Below are 27,096 nucleotides of genomic sequence, written 5' to 3'. Positions count from 1 at the left end.
ACATTTTAGTAAATACCTGAGTCATCCTAGGCTCTGTGGTCTAAGAGGCCACTGGGAACGAGCCCCACTGGCCCCCACTGGCCCTAACTGCCCCCGCTGGCTGTGTCAGTAATCCAGTAATCCACCCCTGCATGCAATTAAGAGCAAGCAGGAAACCAACACTACAGTGCTGCTATTTTACATGTCAGGGAGGTCTTCCTCCAATAATATATGGCACTAAATATGTATTTATGATGATTTGTGTGAATTTGATCAAATGCATCACGGGGACACATCTGAGACCAGGCCGGGTTTAATTTCTGGAGAAGATTTGAGCGGGGGGGAAAAAAAAAACGTAATTTAGCCATATTCAAATGTCTCAGTCTGAGAGCAAAACAGATCCTAAATATGAGGCCTGTGATGTGAATTTTAAGTTAAAGATCTCGCGGGCGGATTAGTCATTCTTTCTGCAAAACGGGAGATTTCCGCACACAAAAATTTACATATTCATATGCGTTAGCGGTTCAAGCCATTTTGGCGGGCGATATGAGAGCCAAATTCCACTTAACATTATCAGCGGCGAGGATCGGCAGGCATAAAAGACCAATTGCCTGAAGGGAAGGGATAACACTAATATGCTTTCAAATTTCAATGAAATACGAGCCCCCATATTTACACCATGAGGTATATCGTTTACTGAGGCTGAGGATGGACACTGAAGGCCCATGCGGAGTTTATCATCCTCCCTCCAACTTCAATTATCACTTAAATGGACTTAATACCGAAGATGGTAATGACGAGCGAGCGTATCCTCCTCTAAAGTCCAAACTCTCAGCCGGCCGCCAAAACAAACGGACTTAGCAGCGCGATTAGTGTCTGCAGCTTCAGTGTATCGGCCGTGATCAAACGCTCGCCTCCGTTCCGGCTGCGCGATACCAAGCAAAGTTTATGTATGCGATGTCAGGGCCTTAAAATGATTTAGCTTGACGCGAGCGTTAGCAGAGACGGCTAATTTCCTATTCAGAGCTTCTATTGGAGCCCCATTTGGATAAATGAGAGTGATTAAAAACCAAGATTGCGACAACATAAGATGTCACTCAGCGCAACGTTCGAGGAACATCTGGTGTCAGGGAGACCTGAGACGACGGTCGACGGAGAGACAAGAACTTTCCCTCTTCAACATCCTGGCATCCGCATTCGCGCGCCGGGCCCTGGTAACATGCCAGCGCCTCGGCCATCTGTGTCCTTTAACCCTGAAGATGACAGATGTGGAGGCTGATTTGGAGATTCAGCTGAAATTCGCAGGCCGTCGCTTCACAGGAACATCAAGTGGAGGGATCACACGAGCACTTCCTGCCACTCACAGCCAGCCTAAATGAGCCAATCCACACGCCGTCAATTAGCAAAGTGCTTCAATTAATTCACTTTTCTTTCTATACGGGAGGAAATTGGGCTAAAATTAAGACTTTCCAGGCAGCGGTGACGTAGCTGGGGCTGGAAGATGAGGAAGAAACGCAGCACAGCACTGTAAGATGCACTGATGTGGAGCTTATCACGTAGCGCAGCTATCTTACGCCACGCAGGCCGGGATACTGTATATTAAAGGGGAACTCCGCTGATTTGTCTAAACCTCCTCATAATTTAAAGGGTGGGATGCAAACAAAGCGATCTAGTGTGGGTTTGGTGTGAAACGCTCCGTTCTAGAGATACTTAATGAGTCAGAGTGGTTCACGGTGGTGGTGGATGGAACCAGGCGTCTGAAGAGCAACATTTTGTCCATGGGTTCCATGTCGGCCCCACATATGGATGCCCCCCAGGGTCCCACTAGAGGCAGTGGTGAGACCAGGAGGGCTTAACAATGAGGCCCACTTGGGTCCCAGTAACAACATATGTACAAACCCACTCAGAGCCCACCTGTGTCCACCTGGAACCCACCTATTCATTGGTGGGTTTGGATAGCAAATAATTCAATGGCTATATTTGTGTTGTAGTCCGCATGGCGCCCCCTGGTTCCCATCACCACCACTGCAAGGTAGTCAGAAAGGGTCAATTTTACACCAAACCCACTCTGAATCATTGGAGTAGCCCTTTAAAGCCCCTGGGAACCTAAATCAGAGCTTCCTTCATAATAAAGTTAATCTGGCTCCTCAGGGCCCCCAGTGTAAATGTACCAAATATGTCTGATGAAGATCTTCTGCGGTATTTCACCAGTACTGCGCTCCTCTCCATGTGGACTGGGCGATCCTAAAAGTGAGCAGACCCCTGACTAATCGCACATGGCTCCGCCCTCTGTTCCCTGAAAGGCTCGAGCTTGTATCTCGATTATGGGCGGATAACTCGGTTCCAGATATCAGAACCTCAGTAAACCCTAAAGATCTGTGAATCACAACTGCAGATCAAAGTGAAATGCGTTGCCATGGTAACGTGACCAAATGTTGTTAGCCCGTGATATTGAGACCACGCCCAGACCGTTCTCAGAGAGGTGTGAGGAGTGTATTTCGGGATTTTTGGGGAGTGTTTTATCATAGTTGTACTTTTGTTTTCTACTGAAACTTTACTGAACGCTTCACTGAACACCCACGTTCAGTATTTTACAGAAAAATCAGTGTATCAATATCTGTTCCCAGGGTCTTTAAGGGGCTTTATAAGGCAGGCTTCTGTATTATATGTTCTGATATATATTCTGATATACTCTGCAGCCCAGCACACTGCGCATTTGTGTCCAGCTGGGTTCACGCAAACATTGCAGGTGTTAAGTGAACACTAGAGATTTACTGTCTGTAAAAGACTGTTATTCTCTACTTTACTATACTCTTCATAATAACTGCATCGTTTTACGGCCTAGTAAAAGCCTAACTTCTCACTATGAGCCAAAACCTGCAAGCATACAGTATTACTCTTCAGTATTCGCTCTATCAGCAGCAGTCGTTTGCTCTGTGGTGCTGCAGTCGTCCCAAGTGTGTCAAAGTCTTAGCCGTCTTAGAGCACACTGTGCTGTCTGAGAAGCCCCTGGCCTGCTGATTACGCCGCAGTTAGCTTGCTCCTCGGAGCTCCGCCACGTAAATTGCAGTGTCCCCTCAGCCCCCTCTTTTGTAATATCAAGCTCCGTATCGCAGCCCGGGCTGAACCGCGCCGGCGCTCATTCTTTACCCAAATGACAGTGTTTTTGTCCAGGTAATGGCACTCATTTCCCCCGAAGCCCAGCGGTGGCTTCACTTATCATCAGACAGAATCACAGCAGAAAGCTCCCTCTCAGGTCCCCCGGCTACAAGGAGCCCTCAGAAAAACACACAGGGACTTGCACTTGCTGTCACAGACCCCCCAACCCATGTAACCCAGCGCAAATATATCAGACCAGACGGACACACCAAACGATTCCACGATGTGGAATCAGCTGCTCTAGCCACTACATGGACATAACATGAACACTACATGGACAAAAGTATCGGGACACACCTCCTAATCATTGAATTCAGGTGTTTTATTCAGTCCCATTCAGGACACAGGGGTATAGAATCAAGCCCCTAGCCATGCAGTCTGCCTTTGTTACACATTAGTGAAGGACTGGGTGGTTCTGAAGAGCTCACTGAACTCCAGCGTGGTTCTGTATGTAATAGGAGTCACCGCTGCACCAACAACAACAAGTCAGCTGTTGAAAATTGGACATTCCCTCCTAGATCTTCCTCCATCAGCTGTGAGTGGTATTATTATTGAACAGTGGAAGAGTTTAGGAGGAACAGCTCACAGAGAGCAGCTCAGCGTCCACCGAGTGCCCGACCAGGTAAAGTTAGAGAGCGGGGTCAGGGCTGAGCTCAGAGCATAGTGCAGAAAGGTCTCCATGCCCAGTGCAAAGCATGGATGCTCTCTTAAAAATAAAGGTGCTACACAAGGCTTAAAAAACTATTCCTTCACTATATTGACAAAAGTATTGGGACGCACATTCTCTTAATCATTAAATTCGGGTGTTTTATTCAGCCCCACTGCAACTGAGGTATAAATCAAGCACCTAGCCATGCAGTCTGCCTGTCCACACAATAGTGAAAGAATGGGTGGTTCTTACTTACTGAACTCCCTCCTCTTGATCGAAGGCCTGTTTCTCCAACTGAAAGGTTCTTCACACTCACAAATCTTGAACAAAAGGGTTCTTTACGAAACCAAAAGTGGTTCTTCTATGGCAGGGGTGTCCAATCTTATCTACAAAGGGTCAGTGTGGCCTAAGCGATTAGTAGCACACCTAATTCCACTTGTTTCATCGACAGATGCTTCTTCAAACAGCTAAACACATGTGCTTCTGCTTGGCTGGAATGAAAACCTGCAGCCACACTGACCCTTTGCAGATAAGACTGGACACCCCTGATCTATGGCATTGCTCAGAGAACCATTTGTAGCAAAGCCCTCCAGCATTGAGCCGTGTAGCAGTGGAGCTGGAGCCTCATCCATTACTTTTAGAATCAGTTGGAGTGCCAGAACTAATCATCCAACATCGTCAGTATCTGACCAACGACTGATGCTCTCGAGAGGCTGAATCCCCACAGCAATGTTCACATATCTAGTGTAACTCCTTCCAAACAGATTAATAGCCATTACTGCAGCAAAGGTGGACAAACCCCCTATTAAAACCCTTAATTTCAGAAGAAACACTATATGGACAGGTGTCCACAAACATCTGGACCTATAGTGTGTCTCATCCATTTCAGTTTCGCTCCCCTCAGAGCTGTTCTCTATCCAACTACCACCAACGTCGTCAATGAATCTTCAACCTACAACGTGAACACTTGTGCCAGCCGTCACTGGCCTCCATCATGTGAAATGTCTCTGATCAATCCATCATCTGCAAATTGACGTTTCACAGCTTTAATAAACGCCCAACACATAGAGCCTCCATTCACGTCCCGTCCGTCTGGGAAAGATGTGACCCATCTGAGCTTCTGCAGAGACCGGTCCTGAAGTGAATCACACCCATGCATCTTGATTTGGCTGACAGTTAGGCTCTTTGTGAATGGAGAACACTCTGCAGTGGGAAAGTTAAATTAAACAACTGTTTTTGACCCCTGCTGTATGGGAACACACACGCTCAGCCATACCCTGCGGACAAGAGGCACTAACAGACTCCCTGGAGAGAGAGCAGGAATGTCTACAATACTGAACAGACACACACACACACACCATAAACTGCCACCACTGTTAAATTAACTCCTACAGTCACTGCTCAGGTCCAGTAGGTGCTGCACAGTACTTCTGCACAGTGCTTGTATAATCTCCACAGGAAAGCACTGACCAATAAATGAGCCTAAGGTCCCCATGCCCAATGCCAAGTGTCGCCTTAAGGGGGGGGGAGGTGTATAAAGGCCCCCAGTATTGGGCTTTCTGGATTGACATACTGCGTACATGTCCACTGTATACTTTTTCTCCATCTAAAGCTATTTTTAATTCTGTAACGAAAATACATTACATGGACAAAAGTATTGGGACACCTGCTCATTGATTATTTCTTCCAAGTATTGGGCTTTCTGGATTGACATACTGCGTACATGTCCACTGTATACTTTTTCTCCATCTAAAGCTATTTTTAATTCTGTAACGAAAATACATTACATGGACAAAAGTATTGGGACACCTGCTCATTGATTATTTCTTCCAAAATCAAGAGGATTAAAAAAGATGTTGGATGATGATCACCACCCCACTTCATCACAGAAGTATAGGATGGAGCACCACTGTCCATTATTCCAGAGAACACAGTTCTTCCACTGCTCCACAGCTCAATGCTGGGGGGCTTTATACCCCTCTAGCCCACGCCTGGCATATGGCAGCATGATGCCGCTGGGTTCATGTTGATCTGATGTTTATCATGTTGCTCCAGTAGATTTTTATTGGCAGTACTTCTCTACAGGGACTAGACAAGCTGTGTGTGATGTAGCTGAATGGATTCGTTAGCATGATAGTATTGGATAGTGTCAGGAGCATTGCTAGTTCTTGGGTGAGTTATGAACGGGTGGGTTAAAAGCACAGTTTTAATGTATATTCAACAAGAAAATAAATAACTAAATAAAAAAATTATATGTATATATATATATATATATATATATATATATATATATATATATATATATATTCTTTCGTTATTTATTTTCTTGTTGAATATACATTAAAATTGTGCTGCCAATTAACCCAAGAAATTATATATTAAGTATATATATATATATATATATATATATATATATATATATATATATATATATATATATACACTTAATATTTTGTATTAGTATTTTGGTAATATGTATAATATTTAAAACACACACACACATATATATATATATATATATATATATTTAATATGTTTATATATTTAATAATATATATTATGGTATATTATGGTATATATATATATATATATATATATATATATATATATATATAATATTTTTAGACATATATATTATATTTGACAAGGAAGTTAATTAAATAATTATATATTTTTTTATTTCAAAATGTTTGGAAAATGACAAATTTCAGAAGTGTTTAGCAGTGGTGGGACACAAACCCATAGGGCAGATTTATAAAGCTATATATCTGCCCTATGGGTTTGCATCCCACCACTGCTAAACACTTCTGAAATTTGTCATTTTCCAAACTTTTAGTCTAATAGCTAAGAGTCTCTACAGCAGCAAATAGTATAAAACTGCTCCAACAATCAGAGCTACTCTACAGCCTCTATCTACACTGGACAAAAGGCTGACCATTTTACATCAACCCCCCATTACAGCTGTATGAAATCTGCTGATGTTTCTGCAGCACGGCAGCGTCAGATTCACGTCCAGAATCCTCTGAATAAAGGTATTGTTCTTCAATTAACTGGTTATGTGATTTTCCCTATAATCCTGTTTCTCTCTCTGCTGCTGCTGGTCAGCGGGGAGCGGTTTGCAGCGCTGGATGGCCAGAATGAATTCCTATGGCACTCGCAGATCTGTGGCGTTTGGCTGGAAGTACGCGTGTGTGTGTGAGTGTGTGTGTGAGTAAGGCTTAGATCATGTCTAAACACTGCATTGTGTTCTGCTGAAAGAAATCTGTTCTTTTATTTCAACATCACTGCGCTCCACACAGCTCCCAGTGCAGGGCTGGTTGAAGGCCAAGGCTGGGGACAGTCCATGAGTTCAGAACTGATCTCTGAGTTAGGCCTACTTTCCCCACAACCCACATGGAAAGTTGACTGGAGTTACAATACAGTGCGAACACTGCAGCGATAGTTTGGTGAAAATGAGACCTAGTGGAGCGACACTATATGGACAAAAGTATTGGGACACCTGCTCATTTAGTTTCTTCTGAAATCAAGGGCATTAAAAAAAGAATTGATCATGCTATTGTTAAAGTAACTGTCTCTACTGTCCAGGGAAGAAGGCTTTCTATTAGATTTTGGAGGAGCTCTGCTGTGAGGATTAGTAAGTACTAGATGGAGCACCATCATCCATCGCTCCAGAGAACTTTATACCTCTTTAGCCCACGCCTGGCATTAGACATGGTGCCAATAGCTTCACATGTTTATCTGCTCCAGAGAGTCCTATTCTGCTGGCAGTACTTCCTGTGCATTTGCACAGCTGTGTCAGCAATGGGTGCAAGTTAAAGCAATTGAATGCATTCATTAGAAGGGGGCGTCCACAAACTTTTTTTTTTTTGGACAAATAATGTATATGAGTAATGTAGCTAGAAAGAAACACAAGCTGGACTGATGTTACAGACACAATTCAGTGTGTGATCATTTAGACCAGCAGTTAGCGCCATGCTTACTGGTGTACATAAGCTTTCATTGCCTCTTAGCTACATTAGCTTCAGTGTATCTCCAGTGCACGTTTTCTAAGGAGACAAACTTCAGACACCAAACATGTCTAAGCTGATCCACTACATTCAGGGTAAGGGAGGAAACATTAGCCTTTCAGCTGAACTGCTGCTTTAAGGCTGCTCACAGAGCAGTAAAGTAATAAGGGTCTTCTGAACTCCCCGAGACCAGCGGCTACAGTATCACGTCATCAAAAGAAGCTGAGAGTCAGGGCTGAGAAGGGGAAGGAGAGGATGGAGGGATGGACACAAAGGCAGAGGAAAAGAGGAAAAACAAAAGCGGCTGGTGGGAGGTGAGGTCTGGGCAGGAAGAGACGGACGGGGGGAGAATTAGCCGCGGCTAACTGGGCCGCTATTGTCTGCTGATCAGCACCGCTGTTAACACTGCAGGAGTCAAATACACTCACACACTCACACACACACACACACACACACACACAGTATAAACGGACACACACAGCACACACCACTATCCAAACCAGTCAGACTATCAGCAGATATTCTGTTTCAGCTGAGGTCGTCTTTCTTATTGTTCTGCACTTTGTCGGATCTCTCAGCTACAGAAGCAGCAAAATGTGGATCAAAAGATGTTATTTGTGTGTCTGTCTGTCCTTCTATATGTCTGTCTCTCTGTCTCTCTGTCTGTCTATCCGTGTATCTGTCTATCTAATGTTGTAAGAAAATTAACAATTTAAACTGCAAGGTCTACACTCTTACATATTTGTTTATAGTGGATACTGAGTAATTCCTAGTAGATACTGAACAATTCAGAGTGGATACTGAGTAATTCCTAGTAGATACTGAACAATTCAGAGTGGATACTGAGTAATTCCTAGTAGATACTGAATAATTCAGAGTAGATTCTGAACAATTCAGAGTGGATACTGAACAATTCAGAGTAGATACTGAACAATTCAGAGTGGATACTGAGTAATTCGTAGTAGATACTGAACAATTCAGAGTGGATACTGAGTAATTTCTAGTAGATACTGAACAATTCAGAGTGGATACTGAGTAATTCGTAGTAGATACTGAACAATTCAGAGTGGATACTGAGTAATTTCTAGTAGATACTGAACAATTCAGAGTAGATACTGAATAATTCAGAGTAGATACTGAACAATTCAGAGTAGATACTGAATAATTCAGAGTAGATACAGAGCAATTCCTAGTAGATACTGAACAATTCAGAGTAGATACTGAATAATTCAGAATAGATACTGAGTAATTTCTAGTAGATACTGAATAATTCAGAGTAGATACTGAACAATTCAGAGTGGATACTGAACAATTCAGAGTAGATACTGAGTAATTTCTAGTAGATACTGAATAATTCAGAGTAGATACTGAACAATTCAGAGTGGATACTGAACAATTCAGAGTAGATACTGAACAATTCAGAGTAGATACAGAGCAATTCCTAGTAGATACTGAACAATTCAGAGTAGATACTGAATAATTCAGAGTAGATACTGAACAATTCAGAGTAGATACAGAGCAATTCCTAGTAGATACTGAACAATTCAGAGTAGATACTGAACAATTCAGAGTAGATACAGAGCAATTCCTAGTAGATACTGAAAAATTCAGAGTAGATACTGAATAATTCAGAGTAGATACTGAACAATTCAGAGTAGATACAGAGCAATTCCTAGTAGATACTGAACAATTCAGAGTAGATACTGAACAATTCAGAGTAGATACTGAATAATTCAGAGTAGATACAGACCAATTCCTAGTAGATACTGGAAAATTCTTAGTACATACCAAATAATTTATAGTACATACTGAATAATTCATAGTGGATACTAAATGATTAATAGAGGATACTTAGTAATTTATTGTAGATACTGAATAATTCATAGTGGATACTAAATAACTAATAGCAAATGCTGGAGAAGATACTGAATAATTAGTAGCAGATAATGAATAGTTCACAGTTCATAGTGGATACTGGATAATTAAAAGAGGATACTGAATAATTCATAATAGATACTAAAATGTAATAGTAAATACAAAAATCCTCATAATAGAAACAGAATAATTAATAGTTGTTACTAAATAATTCATAATGGATACTGAGTAATACATAGTAGAAATGAAATACTTCATAGTACATATTAAATAACTCCTAGTAAATACTGGATATTTCATTTTGGATACTAAATAATTCATAGTAGATTATGAATCATTTGTATTAGTTGATAAGTCTTTAACTTTATTAACGGAATAATAGAAATGCAATTCAATGGGTTCAAGTATTAAAATTAAAATAAAATAAAAAAATGCTCAGTATTTGTTATGAGATAATGTCTCTCACACACATCCAGGAAGGCTGAACAGTCTGCTGTGTTTTATGATTATATGCTAGAATTAAATACATAACAAAAAGCTCAAGCAGGGTTTGGCTGCATCTCACTTGTGATGGGCTGGACATTAATGTCTTAATGCAGTTTTGAAGTCGCAGAAGTAAACAAGGTATTGTTTTGAAGTTACCACACACACACACACACACACACACACACACTCTATAAATCAGCTGATCAAAGTGAACATCTCACACATTAAAGCTGATCAGAAGCTCACTGAGATTATGAATCATAAAACACCAACCGAGAACAAGCAGAAGCGGCTCACAATGTTTTATTATATCACCAAAATACGTTCAGTCACGTTCAGTCAGGATCAGTCACGTTCAGTCACACTGAAGTGCTGCAGGTCCTACATTAATCTGAAGCTCATGAGGGAGCGCTCTGCAGTATCACATGTTCTGATCAGACAGGAGCTGGATGTACAGTCTCTGTAAGTTCTGCACTGAGCGTGATGTTGTCATTAGGCTGGGATATGGTGATATTATGTAATTATTCAATGCTGTACATCACATGAAAGCCTGTTTGTGCAAAAGTAACTGACACCATGGCGTTAAAAATAGGCCCGTATATTGAATTTTTATGTGCCGGGTGCTCTGGCCGTGCCGAGCCACGTGGTTTTAGCTGGCAGTCAGAATCTGACTTAATATCCGGCTTTAAAACCAGGCATCCAAACAGAGATGATGCTTGATGGGCTTCACCGTTCGGGGCGAAATAAAAGACCCGCACATTTTACTGTCCGCCAGGCTTATACCATCACTGTAAGCACATTAACATCCTTTCCCTCTTTTCAGAGAAACCTCCCTTCCTTGCACTGCCGACAACTTGCTCTTTTGTTACCTCCACTCACTTTGAGTGCACGTAATGGCTGAAATGGATAATGAACAGGCAGGGAAGGCAAAAAACAGCACAAACACACCGCCGCACAAAAGGAGGGCTGGAGAAAAAAAAGGAGGAAAAAAGGAATGCTCCAGCCACGCGGCACTCTGCGCCTCTCGGAGCCGGCCGGGCAGGACGCGGGACGCTTTAGGATGAACCCATGCAGCACTAAACCCCACTGTCCGTGCCCAATCAGGGCCGGTTTTTCTCTCGCCGCCGGGGCTCCTCCGCTCCACACTGCAGACCCTGTGCACTAATTGCTAGATTGGTCCAGATTTTCTAGTTCAGTTCCACCCTATAATTGACTAACAATGATGGGCAAGGAAGGGGAAAACTTTAGAGTCCAGCGCACAGGGGCCAGGCCAGAGTGCAGGGACCACTCAAGGAAGAGTGAGCACATGCTTGAGTGTCTGGGTGTGTGTGTGTGTGTGTGTGTGTTATTTGTGTGTGCTTGTGTTTGTTTTTATATCTGGTATAGACATGCATATCGCTGCTGCCCAATGAAAACCATGTATCTCCATTTTTGGCTGTTTTTAGATTTCTCCATGGTTTGAACCCTGTAGCTGTTCTGTACACTGGATGAATGGACCAATAGAAATGCTCAAATGTTCCTGGAAAAAGCTCTTATTTTACACTTTTATGTCCACTTAAAGGTCAGACCATGTTTGCCTTCTTCTGTAAAATCATCATTTTGGAGATACATGTTTTTATTGGACAGCCACGATATGTATCCCATGAAAACTTTAATGTTTTTACTGTTTTTAACTTTTTTCCATTTGAATTTAGATATTTTATGATTACTAGCCCAATACAAATTTGTCATAATGACTTCCATTGACTTCCATTGAGGGTTAAGAAGGTTTTCTTAACATATATATATATATATATATATATATATATATATATATATATATATATATATATCGTCTATTTTGATCATTTCTGTTGAGTTAAGATTATATATAAATACTTAATCTTAATATAATAAATACTTAATCTTAATATAATCTTAAATAGTTAAGATTATATATAAATACTTATAGATAATAATATGTCCCGTATGTGTTATATAAGGGCTATACACACGTATGTATGTATGTATGTATGTATGTATGTATAGAATATATATACTATATATAATATAATCGTCATTATACAAATACATTCCTGCCTTTAAAAAATACATATAAGCACCAATATTTCATCATAGCATCACATCAAAAGCATTGCTCTATGTAAGTAAGTACCTAAATGTAATAACAGGGTTTAGTGATTGGATAGAGGCTCATTTGCATCTTCAAGCATTCTGTGATGTTCACACTGCAAAGGACTGAGGTTAAGCTAATGGTAAACAAATTTTATACAGTGCCTCCATTGTGTGTTTGTGTGTGTGCATGTGTGTGTGTGTGTGTGTGTGTGTTCATGGACAGCACTAGCAGACAGAAAGAGTGTGAGGGGGATTTTGGGGTTAAGGAGAAACACTGCAGCCCCCATGCTGCCTGGCAGCTTCTGGAACAGAGATTTCCTTCCAGAAAAAGCAGCCAAAGCTCCACACACACACACACACACCCCAACATGCAATCCTCCAAACCCCCACCAAGAGGCCTGGGCTGGTCTCCAGTGATGCACCTAAAGCTATGTTACCATATTCAGTCAGAATTAGAATCCTGGCTTTACTGGCCAAGTGTGTTTACATCCAGCATGCAGTTTACCTTCTTTTACACAGCAGCTACACATAACTATAACCATACAATACAAGTGTTACTGATGTTTTTTAAAGCTTTATGAAGCGTACTAAAGTGCAATATAGTTTAAAAAGCTTAAGAAAGCCTAACAGGCTTTAAAACTGAATAAATCTCGTTAAATGTAAATACAGCCAAATAATAATATTCTGCTGCTGCTTCATAAGGTTTAGATTAGTACATCTCATTAGACTGTTACACAAACCTGGTAATAAGGCTTCATGAAGTTTTATAAAGCTTCAAAATAATGGTCTATTTAACACATACTACTGCTTCATAAAGCTTATTAAGGCTTATTACAGTGTAATAAAGCTTAATAAATATTAGTAAGGCTTATTAAGGTGTAATAAAGTTTAATAAAGCTTATTAAGGCTTATTACAGTGTAATAAAGCTTAATAAATCTTAGTAAGGCTTATTAAGGTGTAATAATTTAATAAAGCTTATTGAGGCTTATTACAGTGTAATAAAGCTTAATAAATCTTAGTAAGGCTTAATAAAGTGTAAGTAAGCTTAATAAAGCTTATTAAGGCTTATTAAGGTGTAATAAATCTTAATACATCTTAGTAATGCTTATCAAAGTGTAATAAAGCTTAATAATCATTAGTAAGGTGTATTAAAGTCTCATAAAGCTTAATAAAGCTTATTAAGGCTTATTACAATGTAATAAAGCTTAATAAAGCTTAGTGAGACTTATTAAAGTGTAATAAAGCTTAAAAAGTTTAGTAAGGTGTATTAAAGTCTAATAAAGCTTAATAAAGCTTATTAAGGCTTATTACAATGTAATAAAGCTTAATAAAGCTTAGTAAGGCTTATTAAAGTGTAATAAAGCTTTAAAAGTTTAGTAAGGTGTATTAAAGTCTAATAAAGCTTAATAAAGCTTATTAAGGCTTATTACAATGTAATAAAGCTTAATAAAGCTTAGTAAGGCTTATTAAAGTGTAATAAAGCTTTAAAGGTTTAGCAAGGTGTATTAAAGTCTAATAAAGCTTAATAAAGCTTATTAAGGCTTATTACAATGTAATAAAGCTTAATAAAGCTTAGTAAGGTTTATTAAAGTGTAATAAAACTTATAAAAGCTTAGGAAGACTTATTAAAGTGTAATAAAGCTTAATACAATGTGGACGGTTATGAAAATTTAAAATTTTTATTCATATTTAATAAACACGATAATGGCAGGTTATGTAGTTACTAGTTACACTCCTGCCTAATTTCTAGTCTTTACTGTACAATCTGAGCTGTTCAGTGTTCTAGATATACTGAGGATATTAGTGATATAACAAGGAAAGTATAGGACAACGTAAACAACCATGGTAACTACACACTGAACATGTTCTTTAAGGGTTCTTTATATTTAATAATGGTATATGTTCGACCCAAGACAACTTAGAGAACCATATGATTTGAAGATATTTCTATAAAGAATCTATAAAAAACACTTTTTACAGTTAAGGACTCAAAGAAACCCTTTTCAGTATGTTTTCATGGGTTATTTACCATTGACAGTGGTTCTATATAGAAATATAACAACATAAAGAGCCCTGTTTAGAACCCTGCACTAAATTGGTTCCGTGCCTGGTCAAACAGTTCTCCAAATACAATGAAAACCTCTTGTATATGGCTCCACTGCTAGTTACGAATCGGCCAACCTATGTCCAGCATGCTCTTCAACAGTTCTTCATTAAACACTATGGTTCTAGATATAGAACTGTAGCAACTTTATGTGCATACATTGTTATTTGCCTGGTTCGAGGTTTCTTCACCCTGGTAGAAATATACAAAAAGAACGTAGATATCGTAGATGATTCTGCATAGAAGTGTTCAACCACTGATGCCAGGCAAGCAACCCTTTTCCAGTATGTTCTTCAAGGGTTCTTCAGGGGCTAAAGACACTGGCTCCACCGTCCTATATACCAAACTATGACAACTTAAGAAACCCTTTGGATGCTTAAATTGTTCTTTGTCTGGTTCAAGAGTTCTTCACATTTGGTGGAAAACCTTTTCTAGACTATATATATTTATTTATATTTATATATAACCCTATATACTATATACATACTAAAGAACCCAAGTACTATATAGAACCATGGACTTGCATCACCGTGCACTTTCCCACAGTCACACACAAACTACACACAGGGTTTAGTGTAGGAAATCGTCCAGATAATAAAAGACATGCTGCTGATATGACAGTAATACACAAACTCTACTGTCCGGCATATCTGTATAGTGTTTTCTTGTGGTAATTAGCTAATTAAACACACCTAATCAGGGGTGTTGGAGCAGGAAAACTCATGGGTGTATGGTGTATGGTGTATGGGTCTATGTATATGGGGACAGTACATTTCTGCCTCTCTGCATCATGATTCTTAATTTTTTAAAACTTTGACCCTTTGGCCTCATAAATGGACAGTTTTTTTTGCAAAAAAAAACTTCAACAAAGATTAAGTTTAGTTTTTATACCTGTTAGGTCCTGCTAATCCCAAATTGGAGAACACCAAGCAAAAGTCCGGGTCTCAGGAGGATACAGAACAGTGGCACTCCAGACTTACAAAAAAATTATACAGTTAAAAACAACATTTGTGCCCAAATTTTACTCTAATTTAATTACATTTAATTCATGTTCTATAAATATGCAAAACTCCACATTTTTGTAAGTGTAAATCTCTATAAGAGCAAGTAGAACCAGCAGTGGAAACAGTTTCCCATTCAAATCAATGGCCAAACGTTTCCATTCTAAAAGAAAGGTGTAAGGCATTTTGTGGTGACTGACTGTGGACTATGTTGCATATTTCTGCAATTTATTGCCCCCCCCCCCCACACACACACACACACAGCCGCTGATCTGTAGCCCAGCTTTAAAGTTCAACTTAAACATTCCCTCTACGTCCCGCCAGAACAGTCCACCCCCATCCACTCTCTCGCTCTCGCTCTCTCTCTCGTTCCCCTCGCGCTCTCCTTCACTCTGCACTCCATCCGGCTGCCGAAAGGACACAGGCACACGTGCATACACACACACACACACACGCCGGCGAAGCATCGGAGACAAAACAACTCTTATAATTAGCGCGTGCATTTCTGACAGAAGATGTAATTTGCTTTTGTCTGCGGAGCGGGACGGTGCGAAAGCACCTGCAAAATCAAAGAGGAATAAAGGTACCAGCATACAGCCAGTGTGTATACAGGTGCTCCCACTCACACACCCATACACACACACACACATACACAGTAGCTTCAAGCCTCAAGCTAGTCCATGCTAGTCCTTTCCCCCTCACTGCCCGGGCTTGCACACACTTCATGTTCAGCCTGCACCCATATCAAAACAACCTGCATGGTCCTTCAAGGGCTGACCACACACATATCTCAGTCCCATCCACCCCTGCACCCCCAGCTAGGCCTAAATCAGGCTTGAACACACAGCAAGACAGCAAACGAGACACCAGACAGGTAATTAGCATTAGCTTACCTGTGCTAGCAAAGGCCTATCGCACCTCTAAAATCCGAATCCGGCTCCACAGGCGCCCCGGGGCAGGCAGGCAGGAAAGCAGGGAGAGCCGCCTCGGCTCGGGACATTTGCTCTGCAGTGTCTTCCCTCTCTGCCCGTGCCTGGCTGAGTGTAAGGCAAGCTAGGAATGCACTGGGCTTTAGACTTTTTTGTCCAAGCTGTAGGTCTTTTTAGTGAAGCAAGATTAGTTCATACAAAACTCAACAATACAGCAGTGAAACCCATTGTTGATATTCAACATTTTTCACATAGCGGAACAGAATAGACAATACGGTAGCTAGGAAACCATGGACCGGATTACAAGCTGATCATATCAGCCTTCCTTTTCGCGGCCTGTAATCCGTTTCCCATTCAAGAGCAGGCAGACGGAGGCAGACGGAGGCAGACGTAAACCAAAATCAATATCTGTGGAGAGCGCGATGGGATGGGGAGGGTTGGGGGCTAGTTTTTCACATCGAAACAAACCGAACAATAAACATTTTTCCTTTATTCTGCTCTGTTTGTTTTGTACGTGTGTGTTTTTCTTCCACGGCTGTCTTCCTGAACTTCCACAGCAAAAACTGTCCAAAATAATCCAGCATTTTGTGTCAGAGCGCTGATATTCCTCTGCAAAACAACACTGCACAGCAAAAGATGCGTACAACCTGCTTCCGCTATAGAAGCCAAGCCACTAGCCTGGCTTCTATACTCCTATAAAGGACATGGAGACCAAGTACCCCTTTACAAAAGTGCTCATGGAGAGGAAAACATGCATTTTTGATATAAATGAAAATATACATAAAAAAAGACATTTTTTGTCCCTTCTGATATCACGTCCACTAATTTTAGGCCACTAACAGCTCAATAAGCAGCCTAAACGGCCCAATGCAGCAGTTTCTCCTCATTAAGCCCTACCTGTAACTCCATATCAGACATCATCTGCTCTGACGTCAATAAAAGTCAAATACAGCCAGATAACAGTGGTCTTACCAGCTCAGCACCTGTGCTCCCGATCCGCTCCCTCCGCTCCCTCCGGCTGCCAGGTTTTCCCTCGCTCCCTCACTCCTCTAGGTAGCCAGAGAGCGAGGGATTGTTCAAGCCTTTCCTTTTCATCACTTCTGCAATTGACCAATTGACAACTGATTGATGGTTATCTTTCCACACCTACAAAGGCAGAAATTACCATCACTAAAGCCACTTACAGTAAAAAAAAAAAAAAAGAAGAAAAAAAAGAAGGAAAAAAAACCCTTGAGAGTAAATTACATGTTGCTAAAATTCCCCTTCACTCAGCCATATACAATGGCAGCCAAAAGGGGGGTGAAAAAAAAAAGTTTCCCTTTTTTTGTCACTCGCGAGGCTCTGTAGATTTGGCCTTCCCTGCCAAGAGCAACGAGAACTTGACAGCTTCTTTAAATTGTGAGGCACAAAAGCTGGTGAATGAGGGATGGTATTGGGCTGGACTGCCATTCTCTGGGAAAGGACCATTATTTGCATTGAAAACAGAGGAGCTGGAGAAAAACAGATAAGGAATATCTGAATGCGAGCCGGGACACTCCACACAACCGTGAGGGAGAGGGAGCTGCTCTGCTCAGCCAAAAACAAAAAAAACAACCCAACATTACAAAATACAAATCATCATTCGCTTTAAATAAACAATTTCAGCAAACAGGAAGCAGAAATGATAAATATTGCTAAATATAATTCTACACTTTTAATGCTTATCTTAGGACCTTGCAGCAAGTTCTTCAAAATAACGGCAATTCAGTAGTAAATAATCTTCATGTCTTTAATTCATATCCTGTATCTGCAGGATGCAAAATAGGTCATGTGCATCTAGGTCTAATGCAGTTGATCATAAATTAGTATTAATTATTCAGCATCTAGTATGAATTATTGAGAATCCACTGTGAAGTATTGAGTATCTACTATCATTTATTTATCATTCACTATGAATTATTTAGTATCCAGCATGAACTACTGAGTATCCACTATGGTTTATTCTGCATCCACTATGAATTATTCAGGAACATTTATTAATTTTTGAGTAGTCATTATGAATTATTCAGTAACTACTATGATTTATTTAGTATCCACTAAGAATTATTTAGGAATGCTTATAAATTATTCAGCATCTAGTATAAATTATTGAGTATCCAGCATGGACTACTGAGTATCCACTATGGTTTATTCTGCATCCACTATGAATTATTCAGGAATGTTTATGAAAGTTGTTTTAAGCAGTCATTATGAATTACTAAATATCTACTATCATTTATTCAGCATCTAGTATGAATTATTGAGTATCCACTATGAACTATTGAGTATCTACTAAAAATGATTTAGGAACTCATATTAATTTTCAGCATCTAGTATGAATTACTGAGCATCCAGCATGAACTACTGAGTATCCACTATGGTTGATTCTGCATCCACTATGAATTATTCAGGAATGGTTATGAATTATTGAGTAGTCATTATGATTTACTGAGTATCTACTATCTACTATATTCAGCATCTACCATGATTTATTTAGTATCCACTATGAATTAATTAGGAACTCTTGTGAAATATTCAGCATCTAGCATGAATTAATTTAAAAGTATCCATTAAGAAATATCTACTATGTTATTCTGTAACTCACTATCAATTATTCGGTAACTACGAAGCATGATTCAATCGCTATGAATTATTGAGTAACCACTATGATTCTTTTTAGTATCTCCTATGATTTGTTCAGTATCCACTATTAATTATACACTACTTACTATGAATTATGCAGTAAGCACTATGAATGACTGAGTAACCACTATGATATTTTTCATCTGCCATGATTTATTCAGTAGCCTTTATGAATTACTCAGGAACTCATAATAATGATTCAGTATCTATTACAAATTGTTCAGTAGCTCCTCTAATATATATTCCGCAAACCACTATGAATTATATACTTCCTACTATAAATGACCTATGAGTACTATGAATTATAAGTACTATGAATTACTCTGGAATTCGAATTATTTAATCAGTAGCCATTATGAATTACTCTGGAATTCAAATGATTTATTCAGTAGCCATTATGAATTACTCAGTGTTTACTATAAATGATACAGTGAACCACTATAAATTATACACAACCTACTATAAATTATTAGGCAGTGTAAAATTAATATAAATTTAGTAAGCACTGTAAATTATTCGGTAACCACTATGAATTGCTCAGTAGTTTCAGTATTTGTATTTATTCTAAAGTTAATGTGTTTTTAGCACAAATAACCCAGATCATTTTCTCAGATGACTTTCCGATGACAGTACTGTACAGAATTCAAAACATCAGATGTTCTGAATGTGGAAGCAGTTATTACTGCATATAAATCTGATTTAACACACCTTGACTGATGTTTTTATTAGACACCCGTCTCCATACTGAAGAGAAAAAAAGGAGCAACGCATTAACACAGTAAGGTTTCAGCAGGGATTCATCCTCCACAACATATGTAGAGGCTTGAATCTGTAGCTACCAGTGTTCCTTTCTCTTTTTTTCATTCCTTCTCTTTCTTTTTGCAGCCTGGGAGGCTGAAAGGCCTGAGAAAGTGCGAATGGGGAGGGAGGGAGGGATGGAGGGAAGGCGATTGGTTTTGCCCAGAAGCACTCAGCTGCCAACAAGAAGCTCTGCTTTTTCTATGGGCAGGGAACTAATTCCAAAAAAAAAAAAAAGCTTTCAGACTCTTTCAGTCGGAGCAGATGGGACCCAACCAAGAAGGCATAAACTTCGGGAGAGGGACCACCCCCCTCCACCCCACCTCAACCACTCAATGACAGCAGTGTGTGTTATCCGGCCAGCATTTAAGCGCATTACGGACACACAGGGGGCTAATGTGCACCACATATTTAAAACCCTTCATCAGCATTTCTACATGACCTACCCGTCTTCACACGGGCCATCAAAGACCATCTCTCAGTTTCCGCTGCGGTTCCTGCCTTTACAACTATACAAAAAATACACACACGCACACACATACACATGTCCAAAAGTTTGCGGACACCTCTTCTAATGAATGCATTGTGCAACTTTAAGTTGCACCCATTGCTGACAATGCACACACACACACAGCTTGTCTAGAGAAGTATGGCCAATAGTATAGGACTCTCCATAGAAAAGATAAATATCAACCTATTGGCACCATGCTGCCTAATGCCAGGCGTGGGCTAGAGGGGTATAAAGCCCCCCAGCATTGAGCTGTGTTTTCTGGAATGATGGTTGGTGCTCCATCCAATACTGTTGGGATGTGGGGTATATATATATGGGACTAAATAGGTGTTCTGTAAAGCCCATCCAACAGCAGATATAAACGACTGCATTTGTGGGCGGAGCATCCTGCTGTATTGGTGACAGTTTTAACCCAAAGTTGTCAGAAGCGGTCGCTGGGAAAGCCTGTGTGATGCTCTTCCCTAACTGAACTGAAGCGTGCTCTACTTTCCTCTTAGGTTTGTTTCTTCTCCTCTGATGGGAGATGAGATGTTGTTCCCATGTTTTATTAATGGAGCTCAGTAGGGAACACTCAAGTGAATATCAACAAATGGATAACAGTGTGTGAGGCGCGCGCGGGATCACTGTGGAAACCATGCTGCTCTGCTCGCTCCCTCTGCTTTAATTGTTCATTCATCCAAGGAATACATAAATAGGTGGCTCGGTATTTTGCCCCTGATAATGACACTATTTTTACTTCAAATTGCTGCTTTAAGTTTCCATGGAGATCTTCCTCACGCTGTTTGGAGTTCGGGGACCGGCATGTACCTGCCAGCTCTGATCATCATACACACGTGAGCTGTCAATGAGGATTAACAACCATGAGAATAGCATGCTGCTATTTTATTAGACAGATATTATAATATTATTAATAGTAGTAATTATTATTATTAATATAATTACACAATACTACAACAAATCCCCTATTAATGATCAATAAATACCAGTCTGTCTGTCTGTCTGTCTATTTGTCTCTCTACCAATCTATCTCTCTGTCTGTATATCTGTCTGTCTATCTGTCTGGCCATCTCTATACCAATCTGTCTGTGTATCTATTTGTCTGCCTGTATCTGTCTGTCTCGCTACAACTTTATCTGTGTATATGTCTGTCTATGTGCCTGTCTGTCTGTCTCTCTACCAATCTGTCTGTCTGTAGATAGATAGATAGATAGATAGATAGATAGATAGATAGATAGATAGATAGATAGATAGATAGACAGATAGATAGATAGATAGATAGAAACACTGGTAGATTGGTAGAGCGACAGACCAATCTACTAGTGTATCTATCTATCTATCAATCTATCTATCTATCTATCTATCTATCTATCTATCTATCTATCTGTCTATCTGTCTGTCTGTCTGACTGACTGTCTATCTATCTATCTATCTATCTATCTATCTATCTATCTATCTGTCTGTCTGTCTGTCTGTCTGTTTGTATCTCTATCAATCTATTTCTCTGCCTGTATTTCTGTCTGTTTTTCTGGCCATCTCGCTACCAGTATCTGTCTGTCTGTCTATGTGCCTGTGTGTTTGTCTCTCTACCAATCTGTCTGTTTGCCTGTCTCTCAACCAATCTACCTGTGTAATTGTGGAATCTATCTATCATCTGTCTGTCTGATAATGATCTATTATATATAACTACTCATATATGGTTATATAACAATAATCATGATAATATGTTTTAAATAGGAATTAATTAATTAGCTATCAGTAACAGTAACAGTAATAGCTATTAGCTATTAGTTCCTATTTAGGAATGATTTCTTTGGTCTGGATATCACTGTAATTTACCATTGTAAGGGTTTTAATGCTGACTGGATCACTGTGATGAGCTGATTTAGTTTGAGGGAAGATGTTTTCACATGTGATGGATGGAACGGATGTTGGTATATATTCAGCTGGACTTTTTGTGGCGGCGTCTGTTCAAGTATTAAAAACAAAGGAACACAGAATCATCATTTGTTTCCAAAATATATACTGCCTTAGCTTGACCAAGACTATAAAATTATTTATATATATATATATTTATTTATTACTAATTTAGGAAAAAATATGATCAACTCTATATAATATAAAATTCTATATTTATAAAAAAGTCTATAGTCAGACTCAATGTGTCCCAGTCTTGGGCTTGGCTCTGAGCTGTCTTGAACACCAGTTACTTCATGTCTGAAATCATCTTGCAAATCGTTGCTGTTGATACAAAACCCTGCATCTCAAAAATAGTAACTTTACAAGAGAAGCAAAAATAAATATTTTAAAAGAAGGACAATTTTTATCAGTGTGATTTTTATGAAATCTGTGTGTTTGTATGTGTGTGTGCGCACATGTGTCCCAGCTCAAGGCCAGCTATTGACTGGCAGCTGAATGAGGCAAAAGATGAACAGGAGAGGTCAGGCCTAGCCATGCCCTCCACACACACAAAGACACACACACACAATTAGACAGCTTCTTCACTAATATCACAAAGACACACTCCGCTCTGTATCGATCTGCCACTGCTGCTGCAGAGAACTGGACACAACAACTGAGGTGCACTTCAATAGTGCTCCATTTTCACTGTACCACCCTGCAACAGCATCCCCTCACACTGCAACAACATCCCCTCACACTGCAACAGCATCCCTCTCACACTGCAACAGCATCCCCTCACACTGCAACAACATCCCCTACACTGCAACAGCACCCCCCCACACTGCAACAGCATCCCTCACACTGCAATAGCATCCCCCTTACATTGCAACAGCATCCCCTCACACTGCAACAGCATCCCTACACTGCAACAGCATCCCCTCATACTGCAACAGCATCCGCTCACACTGCAACAGCATCCCCCCACACTGCAACAGCATCCCCTCACACTGCAACAGCATCCCCCGCACACTGCATTGCTGTGAGGATTTGATTGCATTTAGCAACAAGAGCATTAGTGAGGTCCCCACCTCATCTCCCTCACCATCACCAACTCCCAACTCATCCCAAAAGTACTGGATGGAGCACCAACCCTCATTCCAGAGAACACAGTTCTTCCACTGCTCCACAGCTCAATGCTGCTGGGGGGCTTTTTACCCCTCTATCCCACGCCTGGCATTAGGCAGCATGGTGCCAATAGGTTCATGTTTATTTATCTGCTCCAGAGAGTCCTATTCTATTGGCTGTACTTCTCTACAGGGACTAGACAAACTGTGTGTGTGCATTTGCACATCTGTGTCAGCAATGGGTGCAATTTAAAGTAGCTGAATGTGTTCATTAGGAGCCTCTGATCAACTACATTTCAAACAAGGGGTTTGCGACTGGAGCCCAGACAAAAGCAGAGTGCAGCGGTGTGTCTGCTCGTCACTCAGTCGATACTAAGCACGGTTATGACGGCTGCAGCGGTGTGTCTAGCTGGGCTGGAGATGCAAGCCCCTCAGGCCTTCTCCGGGGGAAATGTGATTACATGTGTTTGAGTGTGAGTACCTGCTGTTTCAGGATGCTGGGTTAGGGGGGGAGTGGAAAGCAGCTTACCACTGAGAGCACTAAACTGTCAGCCCACTCTGAGCCCCCCAGTCCAAACACGGCCGCTGGGGCGACGAGGCAGAAAACCCGGCTTTGTTTCAGGCAGCGGGACGCCGCTCATCACTCATCACTTACCTGCAGAGCTTCAGCTTCAAAACTACCGTGTGATTAGCTTGTCAAGATCAAGACCGTTATCCCGCACAGTGTGGGAGACAGTCGGCGCACTGGTTGGCTGGCCAATTAATTAAAATTCGGTTTTATATAAAAATAGTGATCATAATATTTATCAGATTTCCAGATTAGATGTTATTAATACAAAAAAATAACATTTGTAAAGGCAGGTCGGTTTTGGGAGGATGGGTGGGCAAAAGTCACTGAACTAACAATAATTCTTTTCTGACATCTAAAAGGCCTGCAATGCTACATTAGGAAGGGTGATTTTGTCAACACTGCAAGCCAAGCGTTATGTATGGGAGGTAATGTGATCCAGCCTATAGCTGTGTGTTTGGGTTTTCAGAGCCAGTGCATAAATGTAGGACATGTAAGAGTGTTAAACTCTGAGTTCACATACAGAAAAAGAAACATTTCTGTGGTTTAACATGTGAATAATCAATCTGAGACTTATACACATATACACATACTTTACAGCCCCTTGCAAACTTTACATATACACATAATTAAAAGCATATAGTCCCATCCAGATGTCTATCCAGACAGGTCATTTACAGCATACAGCCCCATCCAGACTTTACATATACACATAATTTACAGCATACAGCCCCATCCAGACTTTACATATACACATAATTTACAGCATAAAGCCCCATCTAGAATTTACATATACACATAATTTACAGCATAAAGCCCCATCCAGATATATATAGGTAATTTACAGCATATAGCCCCATCCAGACATATATGGGTAATTTAGAGCATACAGCCCCATCCAGGCATATATAGGTAATTTACAGCATACAGCCCCATCCAGACATATATAGGTAATTTACAGCATACAGTCCCATTCAGACTTTACATATGCACATAATTACAGCATACAGCCCCATCCAGACTTTACATATACATATAATTTATAGCATACAGCCCCATCCAGACATATAAAGGTAATTTAGAGCATATAGCCCCATCCAGACTTTACATATACACACCATTTACAGCAAACCCCATCCAGACATATAAAGGTAATTTAGAGCATACAATCCCATCTATACTTTACATATACACATAATATACAGCAAACAGCCCCATCCAGACTTTACATATACACATAATTTACAGCATACAGCCCCATCTAGTCTTCACATATACATGCTTTACAACATACAGCCCCATCCAGATTTTACAGCTTACAGCATTATCCAGACTTTACAGCTTACAGCCACATGACATACAGCATTATCCAGACTTTACGCATGCAACCACATCAGCTTGTCTAGTCCCTGTAGAGAAGTGCTGCCAAAAGAATAGGACTCTCTGGAGCAGATAAACATCAACCTATTGGCACTGAGGACTGACTAATGCCAGGCATGGGCCAGAAGGTGCTCCATCCAATACTTTTAGGATGAGCTGCAGAGTGGGGATGATGAAGTGGGGTGGTGATCATCATCCAACATCTAACTAACGCTCTTGTCCATGAATGCAATCAAATCCTCACAGCAATGCTCCTCCAAAAGCTAGTAGAAAGCCTTCTTCGCTGGACAGTAGAGACTGCTCCAGCGAAAGCAGGATCAACTCTTTTAAATGCTCTTGATTTCAGAAGAAACAATGAACGAGCAGGTCTCTACACCAACATCGGCATCAATGTTTCTGAAAAAAAAAACAACCTCTCAGTGTTTTTTGAGTAATTGGTCCTAATACTAATAACTGAACATCCAGCCACTGGGTTTAGGGGGTTATGATTTTATATATTATATTATAGTTTGACCATTTCTATTTCTGTCCTTGTGAGAGGAGTCTCTGTATTATAGAAAAGTGCCACTCAGATGCATATCAGCCTCTATCCAACCAGGCAGCACCAGGATTAAAACAGAACTCCCTGAGCACCTCCGGTGGAGAGTGGAGAGTGTCCCCTGCTGAAGAGCAAACGGAGTGTGTGTTAAACAGCGGCTCAGCAAGCGTCCCGTCAGACGCTGGAGAGCAAATATCAACACAAAACCTCGGCAGGGGAGGTGTGATATCTCTCGCTGACTCAGCGTGGGGCCCCGGGGACTGGAGGAGCCACAGGGGACCTCGTATCCACACACACACACACACCCTCCACTCACACCTGGAGCTTAATGAGGTGCCAATGCCTCGAAGGCTTCACACACTTTATTTACATCCAGCATGGCAGGGATTAGTGCGAGAGCATGAAGGTTCAAGCCAGGTCGTGGCCTCATGTAGACATGGACATTACATATGTGGCTGCACTAGAACGGCAATGACAACCCCCAAGTTTACAACTTAACTTAAGGTATAGATTTAAAGACCTCTGGAACCAGAACCTGGAAATCTAGATTTGAAGACCTCTGGTCATCAAAACACTAGCTTATATCCAAGCTAGTGTTTTGATGACCAGAGGTCTTCAAATCTAGATTTCCAGGTTCTGGTTCTGGATTTTGTAATCACACTCCAAGGAAAAATTTTAGAATATCTATTATTGAAAAGAGTTCTTGACACTATACAATAGTAGAACCCTCTTTGGTGCACTAAAGAACCATTAAAAAACCTATCAAAGGTTCTCATCCAATCCAAAGAACGCTTCAACCAGCCAAAGAACTGTTCAAGCATCCAATTGGTTCTTGCTGACATGGTTCCTGATGTCTTGCCTTGAAGAACCCCCAAATCTGAGGGGTTAAATTTAAGAGGTTAAAGAACTATACACTATATAGATATAGATATATATAGAGAGAGAATAAGAGACTCTGGAGCAGATAAACATCAACCTATTAGCATCATGAGTAATGCCAGGCATGGGCCAGAGGGTGCTCCATCCAATACTTTTAGGATGAGCTGTGGAGTGTGGATGATGAAGTGGGGTGGTGATCATCATCCAACATCTAACTAACGCTCTTGTCCATGAATGCAATCAAATCCTCACAGCAATGCTCTTTCAAAAGCTAGTAGAAAGTCTTCTTCGCTGGACAGTAGAGAGAGGGTTACTCCAATAGAAGCAGGATCAACTCCTTTAAATGCTCTTGATTTCTGAAGAAACAAGGAACAAGCAGGTCTCTACACCAACATCGGCATCAATGTTTCTGAAAAAAACAACAACCTGCTGA

General features: G+C 40.5%; 1 protein-coding gene across 11 annotated transcripts in view; it reads right to left on the bottom strand.

Moving 5' to 3' along the window:
- The window catches only part of LOC140537666 (uncharacterized), a 184,446-nt gene that overhangs the window by 77,326 nt on the left and 80,024 nt on the right, over nucleotides 1-27,096 (bottom strand). The window contains exon 1 of one of the 11 annotated variants that reach the window (XR_011977678.1): nucleotides 16,270-16,439. The exons of 7 other annotated variants lie outside the window; for them this stretch is intronic. The gene's annotated coding sequence lies outside the window, so the exon portion shown is untranslated. Of the gene's footprint in view, nucleotides 1-16,269; nucleotides 16,440-17,277; nucleotides 17,357-27,096 lie in introns of those variants that run through there. 3 more of the 11 variants (XR_011977675.1, XM_072659816.1, XM_072659815.1) reach the window with 3 other exon arrangements.

This window comes from Salminus brasiliensis, chromosome 17 (genome assembly GCF_030463535.1).
Source record: "Salminus brasiliensis chromosome 17, fSalBra1.hap2, whole genome shotgun sequence".
Lineage (NCBI taxonomy): Eukaryota > Metazoa > Chordata > Actinopteri > Characiformes > Bryconidae > Salminus > Salminus brasiliensis.
The sequence above is the reverse complement of the archived record's forward strand: the minus strand, read 5'-3'. Positions and strand labels throughout refer to the sequence as shown.